This window comes from Pristiophorus japonicus, chromosome 9, assembly GCF_044704955.1.
Source record: "Pristiophorus japonicus isolate sPriJap1 chromosome 9, sPriJap1.hap1, whole genome shotgun sequence".
In the NCBI taxonomy this organism is placed as follows: Eukaryota; Metazoa; Chordata; class Chondrichthyes; family Pristiophoridae; genus Pristiophorus; species Pristiophorus japonicus.
In genome coordinates, this window is record NC_091985.1 from 12,107,007 (window position 1) to 12,115,575 (window position 8,569).

The following is an 8,569-nucleotide window of genomic DNA, read 5'->3' on the forward strand; positions in this document are numbered from 1 at the left end:
AGAAGTTTCTCCTCGTCTCGGTCCTAAATGGCTTACCCCTTATCCTTAGACTATGTCCCCTAGTTCTGGACTTCCGCAACATCGGGAACATTCTTCCTGCATCTAACCTGTCCAGTCCCGTCAGAATTTTATATGTTTCTATGAGATCCCCTCTCATCCTTTTAAACTCCAGTGAATACAGGCCCAGTCGATCCAGTCTCTCCTCATATGTCAGTCCTGCCATCCCTATGAAGTCGACCCAATGAAAGTAGGTGTGGCTGGACGACAGATTATACGCAAAATGTTTGCTCCCAGTCTACCTCTAGCCAATAATTTGAAATGAAAGAACAAGTCAAGACTGAGTAAGAGTCCTCTGAGTGAGGCATTCCCTCAGAGTTGAGGATGATTTAAAAACCAAACTGCAGGCACCACTAAGATTTGAACCCAGGATCTCCTGTTTACTAGACAGGCGCTTTAACCAGCTAAGCCACGGCACCACAAAATAAGAATGATGAATATCTCTCTCTGTAACTGTTGTACAACAATTCAATGCACTTCCATTCCCCTGTGACTTATTTATTATACTTAACATCCATCAGAGAAGAGACACCACTGACAGTAATTAGTGCCAAATATCGAAAATAGTTTTCTCAAATGTGATTTGCTGGTCTTCAGTAAATCATAATTATCCTGCCAGTCCAAAAATGAGTTGGCTTTCTCCCTCCTCCCTTTCTGGAGACTCTTCCAGCACCTGCGAGACCACAACTTCGGTAAACATTTTACAATCGCACCAGTGCAGAGGACATGACAGACGCCCAACTTGTCATATGGATATTCTTCGACGTACCAAAAAACTGTCCCTTGTTATTTATATCTACTAGTCGAGAGAGCTCGCCCTGACACATGTGTGTGATGAATTGAGTTACTATCCTCAGACCCCTTGGAAGGAGTTCAGCAGAAGACTGAAAACAGGAAAGGCTTGCCTGCTGTGCACTGATATTGGACTTGCTGTTGTGACCCTAGTCTGGACCTGCTGCTGGCTTGCTTGCTCTGTCATTTGAGTGTGCACATTCACTAGAGCACAGTTTGCACTAATTGCATAGAATTTGCAGCACAGGAACAGGCCCAACTGATCCATGCCAGTGTTTCTGCTCCACATGAGCTTCTTCCGACAAATCCGGAAACGCCCGAGCCCAGGTTCATGTACTTCCGGACTTTGGAACGTTTTTCCGACGTCCTGAGCTGAGTCCGGAAATGCCTGCGGGGGGGGGGGGGGGGGGGGGGGGGCGGTGAGTGATGGAGCCTGGGGTCTAGCGGGCGGCGAGGCCTGGGGAGTCAGCGGTGGCCCGAGGTAGGGGAGAGGTCCGATAAGGGACTAAGAGGTTCTGGGGAGCGGGCAGGGAAGTGGACCTGAGTCCCTGATCGGATCAGCCATGATCGTATTAAATGGTGGAGCAGGCTTGAGGGGCCGTATGGCCTTCTCCTGCTCCTATTTCTTATGTTCTTACATTCTAGGTTGATGGCGGTGCGAGCCGGGAGAGTCCAGCGACGGTGAGGGGGGTGGGTGATGGGCAGCAGTGGTCCGAATTCCGGAACCTTTTTCAGATTCCGGATGATCCCGCCACAGATCATCCCGGTGGTCCGGATTCTGGAACAGTACGGATACCGAAATCCGGATTCTCGATGCTGTACCTGTATCTTATATTTATAACCCCTAGTTTTGGACTCTCCCGCAAATGGAAACATCTTCTCTATGTATCCCATCAAATCCTTTCATAATTTTAAAGACCTCGATCAGGTCATCCCTCAGCCTTGGTCTTTTCTCGAGCAAAGAGTCCCAGTCCATTCCGTTGTTCTGCTTTTGAAGACTCTTGTTAAAGTGCATTTCTCATGGAACTCTCCAACACTTTTCTCCTCTCCCCACTCTTTACAATTTGTTCTCTGCCAGCTCTCTCTGCCCTCTTCTCCTCCCATGGGCCTGTTGAGTGCTGACTCTTTGCTGGGGCATGAGCATCATGGTCATCACCCAAATGCCCATTATTCATGTCTGAGCCCTGACAGTGAGCAGCAGGAAACTACTCAAAAATGCAGGGCACCGTAACTGAGCCTGTCTTCACCCGATATCTAAACCCTCGTCTCCAGTGGCTCCTACTGGCAAATGTACCTGGATGGATGTCGCGTGAAGGCAGAAACAGACTGAGACGTGATGACTGGTGCCCACAGCCAAATAATCTAATAAGACTCATTGGGGCACATTTTAACTCGAAGCGATGGCATAAAAGGGGATAATATCGAATTGGTTGCCCAGTGTACACCCTGCCCGGTTTCCTTCCATTAAAGTCAATAAAAGGGACAATTGAGCATGGTGTATAATGGATGGCCGATCGGATATTGCCTGTATTACACCAGCTATGACGAACATTTGGCTGGGTGAAATACCAAAGGAACTAATGAAACAAATCAGATCCAAAAGTGAGAAAATAGCAAATTCCCCACAAAACAAATCCAAAGTCCCTTCTTATTGCCAGATGTTTTTGCAATGAAAATTTGTAAAGCGCATTGGTTTGGCGAGAGTTAGAGCACTCTGTGCCAGTTCAGCCGACCCATGATAGGAAGGACACTGAACCCGTGGAGAGCGCATAGTGCAGATTCACCAGGATGACGCCAGCGATGGCAGACTATAGTTTTGCGAAGAGAGTTGAGATAATGCAACTATTTCCACTCCAGCAGAGAAGGCCAAGGACAGATTTAATAGAGTGTTTTTAAAATGAATGAAGGTTTTGTGAACAGGGGAAAGATCAATTCCTCTGCTTGGGGAGTCAGTGATAAGGGACCATCAGTTAAAAATTTCCAATCGGGGAGTGGTGACAGAGGTTAGGAGAAATGTTCTGATGCAGAAGGTTGTCGGGGCAGTGTGGTTTGCCCGAGGGAGTGGCTGAGACAGGGGCCTTCATATCTTTTATGGGCAAGTTGGATGATTTTTCGAAGTTGGAAGAAGATACAGGTCTATGGGGATTAATTTTGGATTAAAGATCCAGCATAGACACACAATGGACCAAATGGCCTCTTTCCAATCTGTAAAGTTATATATCTGTGCAATAGAAAGGTCACAAAACCAGAAGGCTGGATATTGCTTGGGCTCTAATTTAAGAAAGAAAGACATGCATTTATATAGAACCTTTCACGACCACCGGATGTCTCAAAGCACTATACAGCCAATGAAGTACTTTTGGAGTGTCATCACTGTTATAATGTGGGAAACAGGGCAGCTAATTTGTGCACGTACAGCAAGCTCCCATAAACAGCAATGTGGTAATGATCAGATAACCTGTCTTTTCTTATGTCGATTGAGGAATAAATATTGGCCAGGACACCAGGGATAACTCCTTAGAAATAGAGCCACAGGATCTTTTACATCCACCTTAGAGGGCAGACAGGGCCTCGGTTTAATGTCTCAATCGAAAGACTGCACCTCTGACAGTGCAGCACTCTCTCACCAATGCTATGGTGTCCCAACCTAGATTTTGAGCTCAAGTTACTGGAGGGGTACTTGAACCCACAGCCTTGTTGACCTGGAGGTGAGAGCACTACCCACTGAGCCACAGCTGACACGTAACAAATTGACCTCAATGAGGTTCTCCTAATGTTCACATAAGTGGAAAGAAATCAGTATAAAACTCAGTGCCAGCACAGGTAGTAAGAATTCCATTATTATCCATTCTTGAGGTATTCCTGATAACAACCATCCAACCAATTATTTGCATACTTCTTGGAATTCAGCGCAGAGCCAAAATTAATATTTTTGAAGAGTTGCCAAAATCGATCCAATCCGCTTTGGCTTCTGTTTAATCGGGATACCAGCTGTAGCGTAACATTCTTTTCCCCGTCATTTCATTTTATGCAGCTATTTTGCATTGTCTGTCAGACCAGGATTATCTCCAAATGCACTAATCCCCCTCATTGTTTGTCTTTCTCTTTTGGAAGACATTCTGAGTATCTGAAACCGCCCCGGGGTATAGAGGAGATTTAGATAAGGATGCTTTTTGCGGGGAAAAAAGGCCGACTGATTTTGGACCTTGTCTTGGCGAAATCCAGGATTCTCCAGTGGCTGAGTTCCAGTGGTTGGTAGATCCAGGTGGGATTAAGCAATGAAGCACCTGCACGAGACCATTCACCGTGGGTTTTCGGTGAGCACTCCTAAATGGAATCGATTTTAAGGAAACATTAACCTCTTTTTACAGATAGCCTTGAAAATAATACAATGGTGACGAGACTTCAAAAAGTGCTTTTTTTGAACAAGGGCGTAATAATTGCAATTCTCCAGTCCTCTGGCACCATCCTCCTTAGAAACGGGGGTAGTGCCAGAGGACTGGAGAATTGCAAATGTTACACCCTTGCTCAAAAAAAGGGTGTAACGATAAACCCAGCAACTATATAGGCTGGTCAGTTTAACCTCGGTAGTGGGACAGCATTTAGAAACAATAATCAGGGACAAAATTAACAGTCACTTGGACAAGTGTGGATTAATTAAGACATGGATTTGTTAAGGCAAATTGTTTAACCAACTTGATCAAGTGTAACAGAGAGGGTTGATGAGGGCAATGCGATTGACGTGGTGTACATGGACTTCCAAAAGGTGTTCGGCATTGGCTTGCTGGCAAATTTGAAGCCCATGGAATAAAAGGGACATTGGCAGCATGGATACAGAATTGGCCAAGAACGCAAGACTTGAATTTATATAGCGTCTTTCACGACCACCGGACGTATCAAAGTATTTACAGCCAATGAAGTAATTTTGGAGTGTAGTCACTGTTGTCATGTGGGAAGCGTAATGTATGTACGCCTGGGTTTACCTGCCACTAGGGGGAGCGACTGTTGGAGGTCATTGGGCCACAGACACACACGTGCATCCCTTGTATATGAAGGCAACCTCCATGTTTAATCCTCAATTTGAGAGTGAATAAAGTAGAGTCAGGTCACACTTGATAGAGTTCACGGTACTAAGCCTATTGAGTTATTGCATACGCAATAGGAAACGCAGCAGCCAATTTGCACACAGCAAGCTCCCAAAAACCGCAATGTGATAATGATCAGACAATTTGTTTTTGTTATGTTGATTGAGGGATAAATACTGGCCAGAGCACCAGTGATAACTGCTCCTGGTCTTCGAAATAGTACCACGGGATCTTTTATGTCCACTTGAGAGAGCAGATGGGGCCTCGGTTTTTCATCTCGAACAAAAGACTGCACCTCTGCATTGGAGTGTCAGCCTAGATTTTGAGTTCAAGTTACTGGAGGGGGACTTAAACCCACAGCCTTGTGACTTAGAGGCGAGAGCACTACCCACTGAGCCACAGCTGACAATGAGTTTTCCTAATGTTCATGTAAGTGGAAAGAAATCAGTATAAAACTCAGTGCCAGTACCAGGTAGTAAGAATTCCATTATTATTCATGCTTGAGGTATTCCTGATAACAACCATCCAACCAATTATTTACATACTTCTTGGAATTCAGCGCAGAGCCAAAATTAATATTTTTGAAGGATTGTCAAAATTGATCCAATCTGCTTTGGCTTCTGTTTAATCGGGATACCAGCTGTCGCGCAAGCCTTGGCCAACATTCTCTTCCCCGTCATTTCATTTTATGCAGCTATAACACATTGTCTGTCAGACCAGGATTATATCAAAATGCATTAATCCCCCTCATTGTATGTCCTTCTCATTTGGAAGACATTCTGAGTATCTGAACCCACCCCGGGGTATAGAGGAGATTTAGATAAGGATGTTTTTTGCGGGGAAAATAGGCCGACTGATTTTGGACCATGTCTTGGCGAAATCCAGGATTCTCAAGTGGCTGAGTTCCAGTGGTTGGTAGATCCAGGTGGGATTAAGCAATGAAGCACCTACATAAGAACATAAGATAAGAACATAAGAAATAGGAGCAGGAGTAGGCCATTTGTCCCCTCAAGTCTGCTCTGCCATTCAATAAGATCATGGCTGATCTGATCATGGACTCAGCTCCACTTCCCTGCCCACTCCCCATAACCCTTTACTCCCTTATCGCTCAAAACTTTGTGTATCTCCGCCTTAAATATATTCAATGACCCATTCTCCACAGCTCTCTGGGGCAGAGAATTCCATAGATTTACAACCCAGTGAGAGAAGAAATTTCTCCTCATCTCAGCTTTAAATGGGCGGCCCCTTATTCTGAGATTATGTCCCCTAGTTTTAGTTTCCCCTATGAGTGGAAATATCCTCTCTGCATCCACCTTGTCGAACCCCCTCATTATCTTACAAGTTTCAATGAGATCACATCTCATTCTTCTGAACTCCAATGTGTACAGGCCCAACCTGCTGAACCTATCCTCGTAAGTCAAACCCTCTCATCTCCGAATCAACCTAGTGAACCTTCTCTGAACAGCCTCCAATGCAAGTATATCCTTCCTTAAATACAGAGACCAAAACTGTATGCAGTACTCTAGGTGTGGCCTCACTAATGCCCTGTACAGTTGTAGCAGGACTTCTCTGCTTTTATACGCGATTCCCCTTGCAATAATGGGCAACATTCCATTTGCCTTCCTGATTACTTGCTGTACCTGCATACTAACTTTTTGGCCCAGAAATCCCGGTTTTTTCTTCCCGCGGGCGTTCGACTAAAAATAGGAGAAAAGATTTGCACCTACCTTTTGGTCGAATGCCCACCAGAGATCCCGGTCCTGAGGCCTCCTCTTTTTGCGCAATGGAGCACGTTCACGTTGGGACGTCCGTAGAAGTCACGTGGGCCTGGACACACAATCATGGTAAAGTATTTTCTCATTCCTAGAAATAGGAGTTTCGTAAGTCCGAAATTCCTATTGCTATGAATGAGAAACACACCTAAACACCCAAACACTACATAAAACATTAAAAAAACAACCCACATAAATACATTATCGAAGTTAAAGTTGATTGAAATATTTTTGAACAAAAAATATTTGCCGATTTTTAAAAAAAGTTTTAATTTTGGTTTAAAATAAAATTACCTGAGTGGGCAGGATTTTTAAACATAAATATGTATTTTAAAATGTTGTTTTATTATGTTTTTAATATGTTTTTAAACTCTTACTCTGGTAAAAATAGGCGATGTGCCTGCTTTTACCAGGCGCAAGAGTTTTAAGGATATTCACAGGGAAAGAGATGGGAAAATAGCCCAATCTCTGCCGTGGGAATGTCCTCCGCCCCGAGATGCATGTGATCTGTCAAGCCGGAAACTTGACAGATCGGAAAAGCCGGTTTTCGGCGCAGGCACATTGCGCGCTGAAAACCGACTTTTGCGATACACTCGCGGGTCCGTACACACTCCGTACAGGGATCAAGGACCAGTGCACGAGACTTTCACCGCGGGTTTTCGGTGAGCGCTCTTAAATTTTAAAGAAACATTAACCTTTTTTTTTAACATTGAAGATAATATAATGGTGACGCGACTTCAAAAAGTGCTTTTTTGAACAAGGGTGTAACAGTTGCAATTCTCCAGTCCTCTGGTACCATCCTCATTGATTGTACAGGGAGTATACTTATATTATACATACACCAACCAATATTCCTTTCCGCTAACTTCAATAAGATCGGACAGGGTGTAAAACCAACATTGCACCTGATTCCCTCATGTCCTGATTGGTGGATTGGATAGTTTTTTGATCATTTTTCTTTCTTTAAATACTTCTGTCAAAGACCCAGCTGCCAAAAACCTGAGTACATGCAGCAGTGTCTGTTCATATACAGGTGCAAGTGTGCGCGCGTGAGAGTGGGCGTGCGAGGGTGGGTGCGCGAGGGTGAGCATTTGAGGTTGGGCATGTGAGGGTGGGCGTGCGAGGGTGGGCGTGCGAGGGTGGACATGTGATGGTGGGTGTGCAAGGGTGGACACGTGAGAGTGGGCACTCGAGGGTGGGCGTGCGAGGTTGGACATGTGAGGGTGGGCGTACGAGGGTGGGCGTGTGATGGTTGGTGTGCAAGGGTGGACACGCGAGAGTGGGCACGCGAGGGTGGGCATGCGAGGGTGGGCGTGTAAGGATAAGCGTGCGATGGTGGGCGCATAAGGGTAAGCGTGCAAGAGTATGTTTGCAAGGGTGGGCATGTAACGGTAAGTGTGTGAAGGTACGCGTGTGAGTGTAAGCATGCCGAGAGTGGGTGTGCCAGGGTGGGCGTACGAGGGGAAGTGTGCAAGGGGACGTGTAAGAGTAAGCGTGCGAAGGTAAGCATGCAAGTGTGTGAGGATGGGCGTGCGAGGGTGAGCGTGTGAGGGTAAGTGTGCAAGAGTGAGCGTGCGAGGGTGAGCGTGTGAGGGTAAGTGTGCGAGGATGGGCGTGCGAGGGTGAGCGTGTGAGGGTAAGTGTGCAAGAGTGAGCGTGCGAGGGGGAGCGTGCAAGGGTGAGCGTGCAGGTTTGCACGTTCTGGTCTTTTTAGGAAGAGGAAAGGGCCATTTGGCTGAGACATATGTAGCTCATCATGGTTGATCCCAATCCCAGCTTCTCACGTTCCAGACCACATCTCACAATCACTTCTCTCTCCAAAAACACATTGGAACACAGGAAATGACAGGATTGGACAAGATT

At 45.7% G+C, this 8,569-nt stretch overlaps 1 non-coding gene across 1 annotated transcript; it reads right to left on the reverse strand.

The window, feature by feature from the left end:
• Positions 1-402: 402 nt before the first annotated feature.
• Positions 403-476, reverse strand: trnat-agu (transfer RNA threonine (anticodon AGU)). Its single transcript has one exon. It is a non-coding gene; the product is annotated as a tRNA-Thr (tRNA).
• Between the last annotated feature and the right edge of the window lie 8,093 nt (positions 477-8,569).